Below are 22,845 nucleotides of genomic sequence, written 5' to 3'. Positions count from 1 at the left end.
ATTTGATGTTAGTAAAATTTTTGTCAAAAGAAGTATGGTGTAACATGTGTTAGGTATAACTCTTCATAACACTCAAACTAAGAAAATAAGCTCACTCATTTTCACCCTTAAACTTTCGGCTGGACACCCACATTCCTCTCAATTTTTTTTTTAAACTACCACTACACACATAACTACACTAGAATTCTACCAACTGTTGAGATTGGGAAGATTGGAGCAATACCTTGGAGTTTATTGTCAACACCTAAGCTTCTACATTTACTTTCAAGAAGTAATCTTTCCTAGTTTTAGACTAGTGGTAAGGATCTTATTTATACCTTGTTTATATACCCATTTAATATCTATTTGTGCAAGTTGTCACCGAATGAGATGTTAAAAAGTATTTTGTTAAACAAGTAAAGTTGATGATAAAAGAAATGAAGGGTTTCCAAGTGTATAAATATATGGTGTTTGTGTTTATGTTCTTACTAGTTATAAAAAAATGATTTTTGGATATTTGCATGTAACATGATGTTAGTTATAAGTCATGGGTGTGTAAGATGTTGTTATATGAGATTATGTCTAAAATGTAAGTAAAATATATGTAGAGAGTTTGTGGGATGTATGATGATCTTAAAAGTGGTACTTGTATATATAAGTGTTAAAATCAATCTTAGTGAGTTAAAATATAGTTTAACATATTTAACGGTGAATCTCATATGTTAAGATTTGGTGGATATTAAAAATGAGTTATTGTATGATATAACCTGATTAAGTATTCTTTTAGGAGTTAAAAATAACTTAATAAGAGGAAAGTGGTGAATTTGGTTTATTAAAGTGTATATTATGTTAATGGTAGAATTTGACATAATATGGTTTAGAAAGGGCAAAGTATATGTTAACAGTTGATGTTACATATTTAATATCATATGGATTGTTATATGTAAAATAATGATTCGGTATGTCAAGGGTCTTATGATATTTAAAATCGAGACTTTGGAGATTTTTAGTAAAAATTGTCGCTTTATATTAATTTGGCCTTTTCAAAATGTACAAGTATTTTAGTACAAAGTATATCATTCCTACAAAAATCGAGTTTGAAAGTATAAACGACCAAGTCTTGACGTCGTTATGAAAACTAAATATATTTTTACATACAAGTATTTTAAAATACAAAATATATATTTTCGGATCCTTAAAAATGTGGGGAATATATTTTCCGGAAATGGTCGATAAGTGGTATTAGTAGAGTACTTAGCGATCAACGGTTTATTTGATGGTTATGTGACTCCATGTTTATGTTGAAACGTGTTTAGGTGGCTAAATGCTCGTAGCATACGACCGTACATGTTTAAGTGTAGAAATGAATACTATGCGTGGGCTAAATATTCATGTCAACAAAGGGGTTTCAATAAATACATAAATAATATTTAAGATATTATTTTCTGACAATTTATGGTAATCGGAGCGTATATTTATTTTAATAATAAATATATATACACATTTTTGTTGAGTTCGACTTACGGATTTTGTGGTCGTCAACCCACGAGAATAAATATGATATTTAGTTGTTAAATATATATTTACGGGTTTGAATTTATAGTTCGGTACTAGGTCTCGACATGACATTGTGTGACAATGTGTGAAATATATATATTTGTTGTATTATATATAAATACTTGGGAATTCTCGGATAACCACCACCAACGCGTCGTAAGAATTAAACAATTTTATTTAAAAAGGTTAACATCTCACTTTGTCTAAACAAGTTTGGTGAACGACTTGTCGAGTAGACATATATTTAGACCTAGTGTCTTATTGAATTAGGACACGTGTAGGTCGGGAATTATTTTGGACATTTGGTTTTGCTAGCATACGCACGGAACGCAGTTTGTGAGTCTTCACGGCCCCTTTTACTTATTTAAATGTTTATTTAAATCGGGGGAAAATCATGCTTGGTTACGGGGTATGGTAGTGGGAATGAAATCCATTTTTGTCTATTTTGTGCACATAAGTTGGTTGGTTTTAGAGCTCGGAAGTCCTCGTGTTATTGTTTCTTTAGTAACCATTAGTCGTGGTAATGACCGCGGAACAGTCGAATAGATCTATTGGGTTTAACGAGCCCCGCGGAAGAGGATAACGGTTCTTCACCGTCACCTTATTGAGTTCGCGGTAGTCTATGCACATCCTGAAGGTACCGTCTTTCTTTTTCACAAATAATACTGGAGCTCCCCAAGGCGAAGAGCTAGGACGAATAAAACCCTTATCCAAGAGCTCTTGCAGTTGCTTTGACAGTTCTTCCAATTCCGTTGGAGCCAAACGATACGGTGCGCGGGCTATTGGTGCTGCTCCAGGAGCTAACTCAATCTGAAACTCGACTTGACGATGAGGAGGTAAACCAGGTAAATCTTCAGGAAAACACTTGAGGAAAAACACGCACAACTGGTATATCCTCCAGCTTCTTTTCCTTTGCTGATGCGTCAGTGACAAGTGCCAGAATGGCAGTATGTCCCTTTGGTAAACATTTCTGCGCCTTTAAGAAAGAGATGATGCCAACCACAGCACCACTCTTGTCACCTTGTACTTCGAGAGGTTCTTGACTGGAGCGAGTAATACGAATAACTTTTTCTTTGCATAAGATCTCTGCTGGCTGTTGCTGCCGGCGATTCCGATTTGCAGGTCGTGGACTCCTGAATCCTTAGCTTCTGCTGTGCTCTGGTGATCACTATTCTTGCGCTGCTGCTATGCTTGAGACTGAACGGTAGCCGAACCCTTGCTGGAAGTGGTAGCAGAAGTGGTAGCGATAGTAATAGAGATGATACAACTAGGCAGTCTGTTCTGTTCCACTGCCTGGTCCGTGAGGCGATGAGCAAGACGCTGAATGTCTTGGATATTGTCGAGGTTAGCCGATGTATCATGGCTCTGAATCTCTGAGGCTAGACCCTTGAGGTACAATTCGATACACTTGCTTGGAGGGTCCACCATGGTTGGACACAAGATGGCCAATTCGTTCGTCCGTTTCGTATAAGCATCAATTCCTGACCCCGTCATTTTCAAATGGTAAGGCTCCACTTCCAACTTGTGGATGTCATCACGCGTGTAGTATTCCCTTTTAATGCGTTCTTTGAATTCGTTCCAGGGGGTGGCGTTAGCAGCGGCCAACCCTAGTATCTGTACTTGCGCGTTCCACCTGGTTAGCGCGATTCCTACCAAAGTACCAGTGTCGTACTTGACCCTGCGAGCCTCAGGGCGTTCACACATGAAGTTCTTGAATGTGCCACTGAATGTGCTTGGACGACAGTCCATGATGTTCTGGAATGTGCAGAGAGGTTGATGTGCGTTCTGACCCGTTGCGCGAGAAAGATGGGTCAAGATTAAGCGCGAGAGTTGGGTCACGAGAGTAGGATCTAACGTCCTAGGATAGGTTTGGAATAGCAGGTTATACCTCCTGCTGGTGCGGCTGCAAGCGCCGCAGCGACTTGTTCGTTAATGAGAGCCGTCAACTGGGCTTGTGTCATGTCAACACGTCCAGACATGATCGAACAGTAAAGGTAGCATAAGTATGAATGGTTCGCGAGTAGTACGATGACAGAAGAGTGTAAGCACGTATGTGTTCTCAAGCAATAACAAGTTGTGAGCAAAGTAATGTAAGCATACTACGAGCAAAGTTCTATGCAAATTCTAGCATGTAGGCAATAAACATAAACATTATTACCTAGGAAGTTGAGTCTTGCACGTGGAGCGAAGCGTCGTTGTGGATCGTTGAGAGCACTGTTCTGGTTATAGTCTGGTTTTAATAAAAACGTTTTTCCCATATTAAAACCAAGTTCTCTATAACCAATGGCTCTGATACCAATCTGTCACACCCCCAAAATCCACACGCGGAGTATCACCGCTTGGGAGCGTGACTGACCAGGATCAAGCCATCAATCATATCAAACATAGTATTTAATAATCAAAAGTAGTTAATACAATTCATAAAGATATGACTGATGTTTCAAAACCAAACATTGTTTAAGTAGCGGAAGCATAGTAATAAAATGCTCAAATGTAGTTATGAGTTCAATTAACGTTCGCGATCCAATTCCCACAACGACCTGCTCCTTCCTTGTGCAAGCTCCAATATGTACCTAAGGTCCTGCAAGGCATGCAGCAGATAATCAACAAACTAGTTGAGCGAGTTCACAGTTAATAGTTTAGTTTGGGTAATAGTGCGTTTGTTCAATTAAGTTTCATATCGTATCAGTTCCATCGCGGCCTCACAGGCATGTGTGCGAAGATTAGGTTCGTTAGTTCGCGACCGTAGTCTTTACCGACCAGGGTGTGTGCGAAGGCAATTGATCAGTTCGCGACCATAGTCTTTACCGACCAGGGTGTGTGCGAAGGCAGTTGAGTAGTTCGTTCGCGACCATAGTCTTTACCGACCAGGGTGTGTGCGAAGGCAGTTCGACAAGTATCATTCAAGCATGCACAAACAATCATCCAACCCATTCCCACCCTGGGAACCCATGCCTTGGCTGTGTGAACTCACCTTGGTTTGCTCGGTATGCTAGGTTATGCACTCACAAGTAATTAATCACGTCCTATTGTATGCACGTATAACAAATCAGTTCATGTTCGCAATGATACGCATGTAATTTAATGTCACATAGTGCTTGATAGCCAATATCATGCATCAATCATGTATCACGTAACAGTTAACTCATTCACACAATTCACGTAATTCATATGAATATTTACAGGATCATGCACCTCTCAAAAACTCAGACAAGTATGGGGGGTCTCCCCTGTTCAAAACTCAGATAGCACATGTAATCATCATACAACCTCGGTCATATTAACTTAATATACTCGGACCATTTTGATTTTCATTAAAATAAACTCGGACATAAAGTTAAACTCGGACATTCACGAATTATCATTTAAACTCGGCATACATGAATCGTCATTTAAACTCGGACCCCTAAGCCTGTATGCCCAAAAATCCGGACTCTATGTTTCATCTATTATTCTGACTACCACACGTCTACTGCCATAACCATGTGCTATTTTATTATATGATATTCAAATCGGTCCAATGGAAGTTTGATTAGTGTATGTATTGGCAGCCCTATACAAGAACTAAAATCACACCATAGCTTTTAGTGGGTTCAAAGGCCCTATCAAATGAATCGGTTATCTGACAAAACATGTGGCCCTAGTATACCATCAGTTATAAATCAAATGCACTATCAGGTACTCGGTCACATCATTGTTATTTTTTTTTTTTTTATATATCAAACCCAACATTAATGGCCGACAATTGACTTTTGTTCTCATGTTTCTACTGGACCAAATTATATAATGGCCAAGAATCATGCACTACCATGTAATTGGTCCAATGGCAAGCCTTCAACAATATCATCCATCATCAAAATAAAGAGTTCACATATTCAGTGGATCACATGATAAGCAATTAATAGGATTCAGTAAACCACAATCATATTATTTCATATCAATCATTAATCATATCAAACCTAAACCCTACACTAATATCAATCTTTTTTTTTTTTTTTTTTTTTGCATGACAGATTGATCATACGACAAAGAACACAACCAACACCATAACTATGAACATTAAACCATTAAACGCGGAAGACTAACCAAATCAGAATGATCAACAAGAGGTCTGGCTTCGAATGAGAGGAGGGCAGCCGTCAAGTTTCAAAGAATAGCGAGGGAGAGGGATGACGCGATTAGGGTTTTCCAATTACTGATTTCGTGCACGAGATTAAGGCAAATCCTATATTTATTCATTATTGGGCCGAAGCCCATTCTTGTTTTCATTGGGTAGACACTTGAAGTGTTTTTGGCCATGAGTGTTTTCGTGAGGAATGTTTGACATGAGCTCCATTTTATTACTCGAACCACAACACTTATATTAACCGATCTACAATCATATATCAGCAAACACACTCATGCACATCAAATATAACAGATAAATTCCAACACAATATAACATATTGCAAACGTGCACCGTTGCGAATCAAACAAGTCGTGTCAACTAACAATCTATATAATTAACGTGAAATAAATGCGAGAATGGAATCTTGGAAACTCGAGTTGTCACATTATCCCCAACTTGAAAGAAATTTCGTCCCGAAATTTGGTACGCACTCACTGAGGAAGCTAGGTAAGTTACATCGTTCACTTGTTTTCCTGGGGTGTCACATCATCCCCCCGTTGATTTGGAATTTCGTCCCGAAATTCAGTAGTAGTAGCTTCAGCCTCAGTAGTGGATGTATTGGTTTCGAATAACTGGGGGTACTTTTCTTTCATTTGATCTTCGCGTTCCCAGGTATACTCTGGACCACGCTGGGAGTTCCAACGAACTCGAACAAGAGGGATTCTCTTGTGTTTGAGGACCTTAACATCCCGGTCCGTGATTTCAACTGGTTCCTCGACGAACTGCAACCGCTCGTCGATAGTGAGTTCCTTAAAAGGAACTATAAGGGTCTCATCTGATAGGCATTTCTTCAGATTCGACACGTGAAATACATTGTGAACTGCACCGAGTTCAGCTGGTAGGTTTAATCTGTAGGCTACTTTGCCAATTTTCTCAATGATTTCGAACGGTCCGACATACCGTGGATTGAGTTTGCCTCGTTTGCCAAAACGAACCACACCCTTCCAGGGTGAGACTTTTAGTAAAACCCGGTCCCCGACCTCAAATTCCAATGGCTTCTTACGCTTATCCGCGTAGGCTTTCTGACGGTCGCGTGCTGCCGCCATGCGTTGTCGTATCTGTGCAATCTTTTCTGTGGCGTCCACTACAATCTCTGGACCCGTAATCTGACTATCCCCCACCTCTGCCCAACAGAGAGGTGCCCGGCATTTACGTCCGTACAACGCTTCGAATGGAGCGGCTTGAATGCTGGTGTGGTAACTGTTATTGTATGAAAACTCCACTAAAAGGGAGGTGCTTTTCCCAGCTGTTGCCGAAATCGATAACATACGCTCGAAGCATGTCTTCTAGAGTTTGAATCGTGCGCTCAGACTGCCCATCCGTCTGAGGGTGATACGCTGTGCTCATGCCTAATCGTGAGCCGAAAGATTTGTGCATCGCTGGCCATGGTTCTGACGTGAATCGTGCATCCCGATCCGAAATAATAGAGGTGGGCACCCCGTGCCTCGAAACAACTTCTTTAAGGTAAATGTCTGCGAGAGTGGAGAACTTATCCGTTTCCTTAATAGCCAGGAAGTGTGCAGACTTGGTGAGTCGATCCACGATCACCCATATAGTATCATTCCCACGCTGAGATCTAGGTAAACCCGTAACGAAGTCCATGGAAATTTCTTCCCATTTCCACTGAAGTATCTTAGGCTGTTGAAGTAGGCCTGAGGGTTTCTGGTACTCTGTCTTGACCCACACACAAGTCAAACATTTGCCGACGTAAGTAGCGATGTGAGCCTTCATACTAGACCACCAATGTGTAGTTCTAATGTCGTGGTACATTTTATCCGACCCTGGATGTACCGAGTAGCGAGACTTGTGTGCTTCGTCCATCACAAGCTCTCGTAGATCGCCATAGGGTAGGACCCAATACGTCCTGTTACATAGTAGGCGCCGTCTTCCTTTTGTTCCATTCGTTGCCTTGAATCACGTAAAGCTTCAGCCTTGACGTTTTCGGGTTTTAGTGCTTCTATCTGAGCAGCTCGTATCCGTGTAGGAAGACTGGACTGAATAGTAAGCTGTAGCGCTCGCACGCGCCGAGGTAAAGTGTCCTTTCGACTGAGGGCATCAGCCACAACATTGGCTTTGCCTGGATGGTACTTGATGGCGCATTCGTAGTCGTTTAGAAGTTCAACCCATCTCCGTTGACGCATATTCAAATCCTTCTGCTTAAGAATATGCTCGAGACTCCTGTGATCGGTGTAAATCGTGCACTTGGTACCGTACAGGTAGTGTCGCCATATCTTAAGCGCGAAAACAACAGCTCCCAGCTCTAAATCGTGCGTCGTGTAGTTCCGTTCATGAACCTTGAGTTGCCGCGAAGCGTAGGCAATAACTTTATCCCGCTGCATCAATACACAACCAAGCCCCTGTATCGATGCGTCACAATAAACCACGAAGTCATCCGTGCCCTCGGGCAGTGAGAGAATAGGTGCGCTGCATAATCTATCCTTCAAGTACTGAAAAGCAGTTTCCTGCGTATTACCCCATCTGTAGACGACACCTTTCTGTGTTAGCATAGTAAGCGGCTGCGCGATTTTGGAGAAGTCTTTGATAAACTGTCTATAGTATCCCGCCAAACCCAAGAATTGGCGTATTTCTGTCGGTGTACGCGGTGCTGGCCAATTCCTGATCGAATCTACCTTGGATGGATCGACATGAATCCCATCCTTGTTCACCACATGGCCCAAGAAGTGGACTTCACGAAGCCAGAAGTCGCATTTAGAAAACTTTGCGTACAGTTGCTCCTTTCGAAGAAGTTCCAAGATAAGACGTAAGTGCTGCTCGTGTTCCTCCTGACTCTTGGAGTAGATCAGAATGTCGTCGATGAAGACAATGACGAACTTGTCAAGATAGGGTTTACACACCCTGTTCATAAGATCCATGAAGACTGCAGGCGCGTTCGTAAGCCCGAATGGCATGACAAGAAACTCGTAATGGCCGTAGCGAGTTCTGAATGCGGTCTTGGAGTCGTCCTCATCCCGGACTCTCAGCTGATGATAACCTGACCTTAAATCAATCTTGGAATAGTAACACGACCCTTGCAACTGGTCGAATAGGTCATCTATGCGCGGAAGAGGATAACGGTTCTTCACCGTCACCTTATTGAGTTCGCGGTAGTCTATGCACATCCTGAAGGTACCGTCTTTCTTTTTCACAAATAATACTGGAGCTCCCCAAGGCGAAGAGCTAGGACGAATAAAACCCTTATCCAAGAGCTCTTGCAGTTGCTTTGACAGTTCTTCCAATTCCGTTGGAGCCAAACGATACGGTGCGCGGGCTATTGGTGCTGCTCCAGGAGCTAACTCAATCTGAAACTCGACTTGACGATGAGGAGGTAAACCAGGTAAATCTTCAGGAAAACACTTGAGGAAAAACACGCACAACTGGTATATCCTCCAGCTTCTTTTCCTTTGCTGATGCGTCAGTGACAAGTGCCAGAATGGCAGTATGTCCCTTTGGTAAACATTTCTGCGCCTTTAAGAAAGAGATGATGCCAACCACAGCACCACTCTTGTCACCTTGTACTTCGAGAGGTTCTTGACTGGAGCGAGTAATACGAATAACTTTTTCTTTGCATAAGATCTCTGCTGGCTGTTGCTGCCGGCGATTCCGATTTGCAGGTCGTGGACTCCTGAATCCTTAGCTTCTGCTGTGCTCTGGTGATCACTATTCTTGCGCTGCTGCTATGCTTGAGACTGAACGGTAGCCGAACCCTTGCTGGAAGTGGTAGCAGAAGTGGTAGCGATAGTAATAGAGATGATACAACTAGGCAGTCTGTTCTGTTCCACTGCCTGGTCCGTGAGGCGATGAGCAAGACGCTGAATGTCTTGGATATTGTCGAGGTTAGCCGATGTATCATGGCTCTGAATCTCTGAGGCTAGACCCTTGAGGTACAATTCGATACACTTGCTTGGAGGGTCCACCATGGTTGGACACAAGATGGCCAATTCGTTCGTCCGTTTCGTATAAGCATCAATTCCTGACCCCGTCATTTTCAAATGGTAAGGCTCCACTTCCAACTTGTGGATGTCATCACGCGTGTAGTATTCCCTTTTAATGCGTTCTTTGAATTCGTTCCAGGGGGTGGCGTTAGCAGCGGCCAACCCTAGTATCTGTACTTGCGCGTTCCACCTGGTTAGCGCGATTCCTACCAAAGTACCAGTGTCGTACTTGACCCTGCGAGCCTCAGGGCGTTCACACATGAAGTTCTTGAATGTGCCACTGAATGTGCTTGGACGACAGTCCATGATGTTCTGGAATGTGCAGAGAGGTTGATGTGCGTTCTGACCCGTTGCGCGAGAAAGATGGGTCAAGATTAAGCGCGAGAGTTGGGTCACGAGAGTAGGATCTAACGTCCTAGGATAGGTTTGGAATAGCAGGTTATACCTCCTGCTGGTGCGGCTGCAAGCGCCGCAGCGACTTGTTCGTTAATGAGAGCCGTCAACTGGGCTTGTGTCATGTCAACACGTCCAGACATGATCGAACAGTAAAGGTAGCATAAGTATGAATGGTTCGCGAGTAGTACGATGACAGAAGAGTGTAAGCACGTATGTGTTCTCAAGCAATAACAAGTTGTGAGCAAAGTAATGTAAGCATACTACGAGCAAAGTTCTATGCAAATTCTAGCATGTAGGCAATAAACATAAACATTATTACCTAGGAAGTTGAGTCTTGCACGTGGAGCGAAGCGTCGTTGTGGATCGTTGAGAGCACTGTTCTGGTTATAGTCTGGTTTTAATAAAAACGTTTTTCCCATATTAAAACCAAGTTCTCTATAACCAATGGCTCTGATACCAATCTGTCACACCCCCAAAATCCACACGCGGAGTATCACCGCTTGGGAGCGTGACTGACCAGGATCAAGCCATCAATCATATCAAACATAGTATTTAATAATCAAAAGTAGTTAATACAATTCATAAAGATATGACTGATGTTTCAAAACCAAACATTGTTTAAGTAGCGGAAGCATAGTAATAAAATGCTCAAATGTAGTTATGAGTTCAATTAACGTTCGCGATCCAATTCCCACAACGACCTGCTCCTTCCTTGTGCAAGCTCCAATATGTACCTAAGGTCCTGCAAGGCATGCAGCAGATAATCAACAAACTAGTTGAGCGAGTTCACAGTTAATAGTTTAGTTTGGGTAATAGTGCGTTTGTTCAATTAAGTTTCATATCGTATCAGTTCCATCGCGGCCTCACAGGCATGTGTGCGAAGATTAGGTTCGTTAGTTCGCGACCGTAGTCTTTACCGACCAGGGTGTGTGCGAAGGCAATTGATCAGTTCGCGACCATAGTCTTTACCGACCAGGGTGTGTGCGAAGGCAGTTGAGTAGTTCGTTCGCGACCATAGTCTTTACCGACCAGGGTGTGTGCGAAGGCAGTTCGACAAGTATCATTCAAGCATGCACAAACAATCATCCAACCCATTCCCACCCTGGGAACCCATGCCTTGGCTGTGTGAACTCACCTTGGTTTGCTCGGTATGCTAGGTTATGCACTCACAAGTAATTAATCACGTCCTATTGTATGCACGTATAACAAATCAGTTCATGTTCGCAATGATACGCATGTAATTTAATGTCACATAGTGCTTGATAGCCAATATCATGCATCAATCATGTATCACGTAACAGTTAACTCATTCACACAATTCACGTAATTCATATGAATATTTACAGGATCATGCACCTCTCAAAAACTCAGACAAGTATGGGGGGTCTCCCCTGTTCAAAACTCAGATAGCACATGTAATCATCATACAACCTCGGTCATATTAACTTAATATACTCGGACCATTTTGATTTTCATTAAAATAAACTCGGACATAAAGTTAAACTCGGACATTCACGAATTATCATTTAAACTCGGCATACATGAATCGTCATTTAAACTCGGACCCCTAAGCCTGTATGCCCAAAAATCCGGACTCTATGTTTCATCTATTATTCTGACTACCACACGTCTACTGCCATAACCATGTGCTATTTTATTATATGATATTCAAATCGGTCCAATGGAAGTTTGATTAGTGTATGTATTGGCAGCCCTATACAAGAACTAAAATCACACCATAGCTTTTAGTGGGTTCAAAGGCCCTATCAAATGAATCGGTTATCTGACAAAACATGTGGCCCTAGTATACCATCAGTTATAAATCAAATGCACTATCAGGTACTCGGTCACATCATTGTTATTTTTTTTTTTTTTTTATATATCAAACCCAACATTAATGGCCGACAATTGACTTTTGTTCTCATGTTTCTACTGGACCAAATTATATAATGGCCAAGAATCATGCACTACCATGTAATTGGTCCAATGGCAAGCCTTCAACAATATCATCCATCATCAAAATAAAGAGTTCACATATTCAGTGGATCACATGATAAGCAATTAATAGGATTCAGTAAACCACAATCATATTATTTCATATCAATCATTAATCATATCAAACCTAAACCCTACACTAATATCAATCTTTTTTTTTTTTTTTTTTTTTTTTTGCATGACAGATTGATCATACGACAAAGAACACAACCAACACCATAACTATGAACATTAAACCATTAAACGCGGAAGACTAACCAAATCAGAATGATCAACAAGAGGTCTGGCTTCGAATGAGAGGAGGGCAGCCGTCAAGTTTCAAAGAATAGCGAGGGAGAGGGATGACGCGATTAGGGTTTTCCAATTACTGATTTCGTGCACGAGATTAAGGCAAATCCTATATTTATTCATTATTGGGCCGAAGCCCATTCTTGTTTTCATTGGGTAGACACTTGAAGTGTTTTTGGCCATGAGTGTTTTCGTGAGGAATGTTTGACATGAGCTCCATTTTATTACTCGAACCACAACACTTATATTAACCGATCTACAATCATATATCAGCAAACACACTCATGCACATCAAATATAACAGATAAATTCCAACACAATATAACATATTGCAAACGTGCACCGTTGCGAATCAAACAAGTCGTGTCAACTAACAATCTATATAATTAACGTGAAATAAATGCGAGAATGGAATCTTGGAAACTCGAGTTGTCACAACATGTATCACGGTTTTTGCAAGACCATGATTTGACTTTCGTGATTTCATTAACTACGCATACTAATTTTTTTTATCAAATGAGTCTAAGTTTCATTTGTGTCATTTAAACCTGTGAACTCACCAGCATTATGTTGACATTTTTAAGCATGATTTTCAGGTAAGTGAAATTTGGTTCGTGGCTTTAAGAAGTTGCATGCATCATGGACGATACCTTTTGGGGGTTTTGCCTTGTATATTTCATCGTATCGGAAATATACTTGACAAATCCTAGGAACTTTATAAACAATATAACTTTTGGTCGTATGTGTTTTTGAAACTGGAAGTTGTGTAAACTAAATATATTGTTATGGTTTGTAAACTTTAAACTTCGGTATCGTTGATGCTTAATCATATTAGTTGTTTGCTTATCGTATGCTTGAAATCCTTTCATGGTCGCACCTTGCGTTTCCGCCTTCGGCGGGGTGTGACACATATCATCTACCTTATTATCGCTTTTCAAACGTTTTATAAAAGCAGACACTTAAACTGGATTCATGACAACATTTATAAAAGATGCAAGACTAGTTAAATTTTGTATTACTTCTTTGTTTGTTAAGACATTGTAACTCTTAAATCAATAAAACAACATTTCAGTTTCCCATGTGTTATGAAACAATGATTCTGTTACAACACTCCCCGACGATTCTGCCACATTTTGTTGTTTTACGTTGTCGGGGTGTGACAGAAAAGTTGGTATTAGAGCTCATGGTTATAGGGAATTAGGTTATTAGTAATGCTTTGACCTAGTCTATAACCTTCCTAGGACCCTAACGGGAGTTTACTTGCGTTTAGTCATAAAACAATACCGTCACCTATCCTTAGGCGACAACCACAACAAAAACACAAAAATTCAAATCCGCTTTGAAAACTAATCATCTTTTCTAGGATGATTGATTACTAGGTTTTGAACCCTTTGTTATAAGGTTTCGAACCCTCTACGTTTTCAAATCTCGTCAAAGTTTGGGTCTTTTGATGTGAACACGTGCAAACTGGAAGGGTGAATGCCTGTACTCTGAGTTTTCTATCTAAGTCTAGAGTGTTCGTACAAATCCGCAGTATCGGACCAGTCACTCTTACCTGGGAACTCTTGGGGTGAGTGTTCACTTATAGGCAAGCATGTCTTCAGCGATACATTATTATAACCCGTTTGCTTTGATTTGTCACCATCTCATTTGTTTGCCTTAGGTAACAAACAAATGATCGCAATTCTTATGCATTGCCTTTCTGTTTTGTTTATCAGATAACATTTCATTTGTTGCTTCCTATGTCCTTCATTTTCTTCTAATGTCTCTTTACCTCAACAACGGTCAAATGTCCGAGCAAGCAGCCAAACTTGCCCAGCAAATAGGCGAAGTAATTCTGAAGTCCGTGGATTTAGGTATTGCCATGTCTCGCCTCAAAAATGGATCCACTCAAGAGTCACTATGGAAAGTAGAAGTTAAGCCTGCACCAAAATTAAGGAAGCGTAAGGCTTCAAAGAAACCCGCAGCAGATGCACCTAATCCAGCAGGACCTAGCCAAAAGGCAACACCACCTGCTAAGAAGCAATACAAGGGAACGGCACCACTATGCGGCAAATGTAACGGGCATCACCAAGCTCACCTGCAGTGTCGTGTGTGTGTATCATGTGGGCGAATTAGTCACCTGGCAAGTACTTGTCGTATCAACCCAAGCCAAGGTGGTCCAAGTCAACCACAAGCCAACCCTATCCGAGCTCGTTTTCCACGTGGATCGTGCTACAACTGTGGCGAAACGAGCCATTTCAGGAACAAATGCCCAAAGATTGTCAATGCAAATCCAACCCTTGGATGAGCATTTGGCCGAGCAAAGGATGTTGCTGTCTTATGCCTTTGTTTCTTTTGTTTTCTTATATTGTGAAACAATCTGTTTTGTTCATAAAAAAAGTCGTTGTTCGCAATTCTGATATACAAATGTAGTTACATGTGTGTATGGCATTTCCCTATGATATCTACATCAAGGAGCTATGCTCTTTACAAACTACTCTTGTAATTCTCCCTTTCAAGTGATCGCTCATGATTTCCTCAAAAATTTTAAGTACTCGTTTCATTCTAGGAGACGAAGTACATGAAATAAAGTGACATTATGAGTAATCGTGCTTTTGCACATTTGTGCCTTTGAATCCCTGGTTAGATAACTAAGGGTATTTTCAAATCTCATACCCATTACGTTCTGATTTTTCAACATGGCATAACATAAATTTTCAAAACAACCTCCATGATTTCAAAAACATTTTATATAGTCGAAAACATTTTTAATATAGTGTATTTACTTGATATATCAAATGCATGATTTCAAAAACATTGTCTATATTTTCAAAAACAACCTCCATGATTTCAAAAACATTGTCTATGTTTTCAAAAACGACCTTCATGATTTCAATATGTTATTAATACAGTATAATTACTTATATCAAGTGCATGATTTCAAAAGCACCATTCATGTTTTCAAAAACCTTATACATAATTTCAAAATTCATCTTGCATGATTTTAAAACATTTTTATAACTATACCTACCTAATACACCTACTTTATGATCTCAAAAGTATTATATATAAGGTTTCCAAAAACATTGAACACATTTTAGAACCCCATGCATAGTTTTCAAAATATTTTCCTCATACATTGACTTAACCTTCAAATTCCGCTTCATGTGTCGCCTTGGCATATCTAGCATCTCAATTCCATAAGCATTTTTACTTCATGTTTTGACTTAAGCACACCCAGTGCAAGATTTCAAAACATCTTCAACTTCTAAAATCCATATGGGATCTTCTTATCATTACAATTAGATCCTTGTGGATGACTATCATTCAAATCAGAGTCCTTAATTGGATTCTTTGTGTACCTTAATTCGAACATTTCGGTTCCTTATAATCGAAATCGAATTTTCTCTTTAAGATCTTTCTACCTTCATAGTTAGATTCTTGATAATGTTTAAAGCACCAATCAAAATCCACTGATTGGATGCCTGGTGTGCTTTAAATACATGTACACAGTTAGCAGAACAAATTAGCAAAATGATGACAAATTTAAAATCAAGTTAAACAATTATGCGATTATGCACTTTGTGTTTTCTTTTATGCATTTTGTGTTTTTTTAATACTCTGGATATTCGTTATCCAAATCCTCGTAGAATCTTCCATATCTTCATATGAGTAATTCATAGTAGGATATTCAAAGGTACTACCATAAATCCTTAATGGGTTTCTACGTAATCGTTAAAGACCCTTGGATTATATAGTACCATTCCATAATTCAAAAAAAAAGAGACCCTTTGAGTGGTCTAGTCAAAAGATTGATTCAGAATCAGGTTAAGAATGACATGTGGTGATATAGCTGAACAGACTCCTTGGTAGTCTATTTAAATCATTCATTGATTTAATTAAAAGACCCTATGGAGGTCTAAGCACAATCATCACCGGCTCGTTCATTGTTTCCTTCCCCTACACATTATAAGATGCACTACGTGACTATGCAAGGAATTACGTAATTATGGATGCATAAATAATTACGTAGTTCAGTGCACGGAAACCACAGTAAGACTTATTATGTGTAAGAACCAATAGTGGCAAGCGTAACAAAATGTGAACTATCTAATAGAGGTACGGTGGACGCACCAATAACACTTTATATACTTGTATATAAGTGTCCCTCTCACATTTCAAGCATGATGTTATTTAAAGTTACTAGAAGTTCAGGACCCTAACCAGTACTGTTCGATCTTTTCAACTTCATGTTTCAAGCTCTCACAAGTTTCCTCTAAATAAATTTCGGGACGAAATTTCCTGAAGTAGGGGAGACTGTGACATCTGTGTCACTTCAACCATCAAACAAATACCAAACCAATGAAATATTGTATTTCATATTTGGGATTTGTAAAAATATGTGTATCATTTGCACATATCAATTCTTGTTCGATTTCGGGCCCTAAATCGCTTTCTGGAAGGTTATACGCGCACTGATGCGTAAATATAACCAGTTTAATGCAACAAACACTCCAGAATAGTGATATAGGCTTAACATACTCTAAATAACCTTTACATAACTTAGAAATAAGTTTTGAAAGGTTTGGTATGCCGAAATCAAGTCTATTCGGTTATAGGGACTAAATATGACAAACTACGAAAGTATGCCAATTTGAACTGTAACGAACATTCTGAAACTTGACCATAAGTTAAACATACCCTAAATATCCTTTACATAGCTTAGAAATAGGCTTTGAGGTGTTCGGTTTGCTAAAATAAACTTTTTTAGTCATTCAGGGACTAAAAGCGTCACAAAGTGCATAAGTTTGCATTTTCGCGCATAACTTACATTCTGAATACATCCGGACATCCAAAAATTTATGCAAGCATTAAAATATTTTATTTTAGTGTTTGGCATGAGAAAAATCCATTCGTCGTGCAATTTGGATCGTTTTTCGCGCTTATGCGCATTTCGTCGTAACTAAGCGAACATCGCGATCATACGACCAAACGAACCGACATCCGGCATATTTTTGAGCATATTTCATGTCCACAATATTTAGGCATCATTTTAGGCCCTTAAAGTTGGCTTAACGAGCCTTAAACATGTCGGAAATGGCCTTAAAACACAACGGGGACTGAAATGGAAACTTTGGAAACTGTTGCTGATCAGAAGGACCTTAGCGTGACACCTAGCCCCATTGGCGTCACGCGAGGCCCCTCCAGATGCAGAAATTCGTTTTTATAGCTGTTAACAGCTGTTATGCACTCCAAACCCTCTTGCAAATGGTATTTCTGAAAACTAGGGGCCATTCTATGGGTGCCCAAGGTTTCCCAAAACAAGGGGCACACATGGACGGTTGAGATCGAGGCACGTTATTCAATGAACGATCCTAACGGTGGTCCTTTTCCTATAAATACCCCCACCCTTTTCACCCCCAACACACTTGATTTCTGAGATTTCTCTAAGTTGGGGTGTTTCATCACCTCATACCTGAGAATACTTGGAAAATCAATCTTGCGGGGACCCTTTGTAAGTATTCTTTCGCGTTTTTCATTCGTTTTAGCGTTAAAGTCAAACTGCGTTTGACTTTCTGCATTGACCAGTTTATGGTCAACGCGAAGTTCGTTTGAACTTCATAACGTGAGCGTAATCACGATGGTTATAGTCCGTAGTAACTATACCTACTGATTACCACGTTATCTAGGCTCAGTGACGAGTCGTAGTTTCGACCAAAATGCGTTTTCTCGCGTATTTTGTAACCAAACTACTCTAGGGTATTAAAACCATTTGTTTTAATACCAAACCTGTTTTCTAACTTAACTAAACATGTTCTAGCATGTTTAGCTCGTCACTTTTGGATTGTGCTTGTCTAGGGTCGTAAAGGTAAGCGATTTAAACAATCGCTTATACTTTCGAACCCGACCCATTTGGTCGATCATTAGGATCCAACCAAACACTTTAGGTGACCATAGTTGTATAGGGAATAACCTTCCGAGGTTATACCTTATGGTCACGTCGTTTAAGTAGTTATATGATAGGTAGTTTATATGCCTTAGGAAAATTACCAAAATACCCTTTTTACACATAAATTCATTTTAAGCATATGTAACCTAAATTTTGACATCTAAACTGATTAAGTAACTATATTAGGCATGTTAAGGCATATTTTACTTGTCACAGGACTAGTTAAGCGGTCGAACGCGTTTTACGCAAACGACGCGTTAAAGTAGCATAAGCTACCCAAACGGGTCGTAATGGGTCGTAAGCACTTAGGTTAGATTTCATTTTAGTATGTGGGCTTTGTTTAACCATGTCATATGAGTTCCAATACTCATTTGGTTTACGAAACCTCATACTATCAAATCCCCCGATTTAGGTCTGGTTATTTATGTAGTTACCTATATAGGTGCCGTTTGATTCCGTGATCTTCTAGCTTTGCTTGGTGGTTATCCTAGGACTTCTAAGCAATCTCATGTGAGTACATAGTTCCATCTTTTACTGTTTTTCAAACGTTTTGGGGTGAAACACATGTGCCTACTTGTTACTTTCATGCTTTTCATGTTTTCATATCATATACTTGCTATGTTCACTAGTACACTATTAGTACATGATTTCATTATGTTTTTGCTATGTATGTCCTTTGTTACATACTTAGTACATTTGATTTACATTACCTTTTCATGCTATGTATGTTCATCATACTAGTACATTGGTTTACATCACATCACATACTATGTATGTTCATTTTGTTCATACTTAGTACATTCACATCACATCACATGCTTACATTTTGGTATGACATTTGGTTTGTTTAAATGGGACAATGTACATTCATTAACATTGATCACGCCGCTCGGTAGTAGGTAGTGGTACCATAGGACTTGACAAATCCCGTTCCTAAAATCCTAGGTTTGTTTGGATGGATGGAATGACCGAATCCGAAAACATTTCTTATTGATAACTTTTACTCTAAGGTTATCCTGCTGTCTCAAGGCTTGAATGTATGGAATTTTCACAACACCGCATAGATGTTTGTATCAGTATAGCATGCATTTCCACAAAACATAACTTTGATTTATACCAAGTTTTACTTCAATACTTTGTTTTGTGCATTTTCACCTATGGTTTAGTTGATGCATTTCGCTAGCCATACATATCATTTTGGTTACACATTACATGATTTACATTTGACACCTAAACATTTTTGACATTGGTTATACATTACATGATTTACATTTTGACATAAACATTTGACATATTATTCAATACATTTGGCAATTGGTTTAAACATAGACATTTTACATTGGTGGTTTGTTTGGGTAAAGTGATTTAAGTAACGAGGCATGTGTAATATGATACAAGCATGGTGGATACGCCGCTGGTACTTCCTATATATAAGTGCTTGTATGATATTACATATCGCAGCGTTGTTTAAATCATTTCAGTTTAGACATAGAACATATTTTTCACAAGACATTGTTTTACAAACAACTTATTTTATACAAACTCATTTTTACTTGGTTATTCATTTAACCTTACACTACTCTTTTACATATCATCTACCTTATTATCGCTTTTCAAACGTTTTATAAAAGCAAACACTTAAACTGGATTCATGACAAGTTTTCATTAAACATTTTCTTAAACCTAAGTCATGAATCCTATTTTCACAAAACCTATGTGTTCGCCGGCATTTTTATGCTGATATATTTTCACATGTGTTTCAGGTACAATAGTTGATGAAATTTGATGATGATATTGATGCATGCTCACATAGGATTGGACGAGGCCTTAGTGACATCAAAAGATGCAAGACTAGTTAAATTTTGTATTACTTCTTTGTTTGTTAAGACATTGTAACTCTTAAATCAATAAAACAACATTTCAGTTTCCCATGTGTTATGAAACAATGATTCTGTTACAACACTTCCCGACGATTCTGCCACATTTAGTTGTTTTACGTGGTCGGGGTGTGACATACTCTATTGAATTCCTATCCTGTAACATCACTATATCAGAGAGACTCACAATTTGGTGGTGTCTGGATTTTGTTTCATCCAGACACGGTTTAATTTGGATCATTCATCTTCCCTGGCTTGCGAGATTCAGAATGGTTGTTTTACAAATCGTATAGCATCCAGAGTCAGCTACATTTAGATAGTATCCATAATTGGTTGAATTCAGATTTTGTAACATCACTAACCAGAAGGACTCACAACGGGTGGTACCCAGATTCTGTTTCATCCAGACTCGGTTTAATTTGGATCATTCAATATCCCTAGCTTGCGAGATTCAGAATGGTTACTTTACGAATCATATAGCATTCAGAGTCAGCTATATTAAGATAACATCCATTCTCGGTTAAATTCAGATCATGTAACATCACTAATCAGAAGGACTCACAATGGGTGGTATCCAGATCTTGTTTCATCCAGACTCGGTTTAATTTGGATCATTCAATATCCCTAGTTTGCGAGATTCAGAATGGTTGTTTTACGAATCGTATAGCATCCAGAGTTGGCTATATTAAGATAACATCCATACTCTGTTGAATTCAGATCCTGTAACATCACTAATCAGAAGGACTCACAATGGGTGGTATCCGGATTCTGTTTCATCCAGACTCGGTTTAATTTGGATCATTCAACTTCCCTGGCTTGCGAGATTCAGAATAGTTGTTTTACGAATTGTATAGCATCTAGAGTCAGCTACATTAAGATAGCATCAATACTTGGTTATATTCAGATCCTGTAACATCACTAATCAGAATGACTCACAATGGGTGGTGTTAGGGATAGAATTTCATAGCATGTGGATCACGGATCCTCAAGTGTAGCCTGGATCACGGATACTCAGTTCAGTTTGAATTAAGGATCCTCAGAAGATGTTGCAAGACTAAGGATCCATGATCCTCATTATTATCCTAAACTAACAATTGTTTCCATCATTTTTGAACTTGTTTTGCAAGTGTATTCGAATGAGATTTGGTCTAACCGATATTCTAGGGGAATAGGCTTGATATTTCTGCACGTGCAATGACTCCATGACCGTTGTGGTGATTGTGGGGAGGCTTGCACCATTTTCGGATAGTTTGTTAGCCTAGATAATTTCTAATTTTAAAGGGGATAGCAAGCTTGATTTAGAAATATAGACAAACACATACACAACTCTCTCGAACTTGAACTCCCTGAAAACATTTGGCGATTACACACATTTACACACTAGCAATCTTTGTACCAAGCTTGTTATCATCTGAATTTGTGAACTTTGTTTGTTTAATATAATTGGTGATCGGTAGTTTCCATCACCCGAGGATTTTTATACCGGAGATCATTCATTGATCAAGGCCTTTTTCCTCGTATAAATCCTTGTGTTGATCATTCATTTCATTCAATTGTTGTTTACACATTTGTTCAATTAACCAAGCATCTAACCTCACAAAAATCAGATTTGCTTACATTATCCTTGTGTAATTTTTGACCAAAACAGTTTGGCGCCCACCATGGGACAATCGGTGCTTCATTCTTGAAAAATCTTGTTCATTTTATTCATTTCTATTCATTACCTTCAACCACATGGCTTCTCATGCGAAGAACACTTCAAGCTCCATGTCGGCGACCACTTCTTCACAGGGCATTGCACCTCCAGGGAATTAAATATAGATCTGGCGGGCGTTTGGAAGTTTCAAGAAATGTTGAGAATAAAAGATGTCATCTGTAGTCTAAGGGTTTGGATAATGTGTCTTATCCTAGATAGGACATATCTTTCAAAACCTGGTTTTATTTGAAGTCTTTTGTCGAGTCCTTATGGAACTCTAAACAATTCGCATGGTTTGTAATTCGGATTTGAAGTCTATGTTTCAAAACAATGATGTTTGTGATATTTTAAACTTATTTAATGGATAATCATCTTTAGTTTTATCATATAGATGTTTGTTATGGTTGAATGCAATGATATTAAGCAAGTCACACATAATCACGCTTCCGCAATAGTCAGGGTGTGACAGTTTGGTATCAGAGCTTCGATTGTAGCGAACTAGGATTCCTTCTCGAGTCTAGAGTACAATCATTAGGGCTCTCACGAAAATATTTTTACAACATGTTTTCATTGCATACACGAAACGCCCAGATCCAGGGAAATAAACATTTTTACAAATGGAAAGACAAGAAACACAATGCATGGTTACTTTGGTGGTTTAGTTTGGGAGACTAGGTGGTTTAGTCTGGGAGACTAGGAAGGATAGAAATGGTTCGTGAGAAATCACGAGGATACATGATTTCATGATGAATTGACTTTGCTTGCATACTTAATGTTAATAGTTAATATATGTGCATATGTTGTGATTGTTTTGTTACAGATACTATGTCTTCATCCGAGAGCGGATTGTCCGATACTGATGACCCCATGGCTATTGGCTCTGGTGCGAGCGAGCCAGAGATCTTTACATCCGATACTGAGAGTGACCCAGATATGCTATCAGAGGACAACGACGACTTTTAGCTGTTTACGTTGCCTGATTTTGGAGACGACTTACCGCTTGCTGATGGTATTCCAGACGAAGA

At 39.3% G+C, this 22,845-nt stretch overlaps 1 long non-coding RNA gene across 1 annotated transcript; it reads left to right on the top strand.

Annotated features, from left to right (window-relative positions):
• Window positions 1-1,776: 1,776 nt before the first annotated feature.
• LOC110897043 lies at window positions 1,777-13,159 on the top strand. Its single transcript, XR_002568390.2, has 2 exons — window positions 1,777-1,872; window positions 12,912-13,159. It is a non-coding gene; the product is annotated as an uncharacterized LOC110897043 (long non-coding RNA).
• The last annotated feature ends 9,686 nt before the right edge of the window (window positions 13,160-22,845 follow it).

This window comes from Helianthus annuus, chromosome 12 (assembly GCF_002127325.2).
Source record: "Helianthus annuus cultivar XRQ/B chromosome 12, HanXRQr2.0-SUNRISE, whole genome shotgun sequence".
Classification (NCBI taxonomy): Eukaryota; Viridiplantae; Streptophyta; class Magnoliopsida; order Asterales; family Asteraceae; genus Helianthus; species Helianthus annuus.
This window is presented reverse-complemented; position numbering and strand designations above follow the sequence as displayed.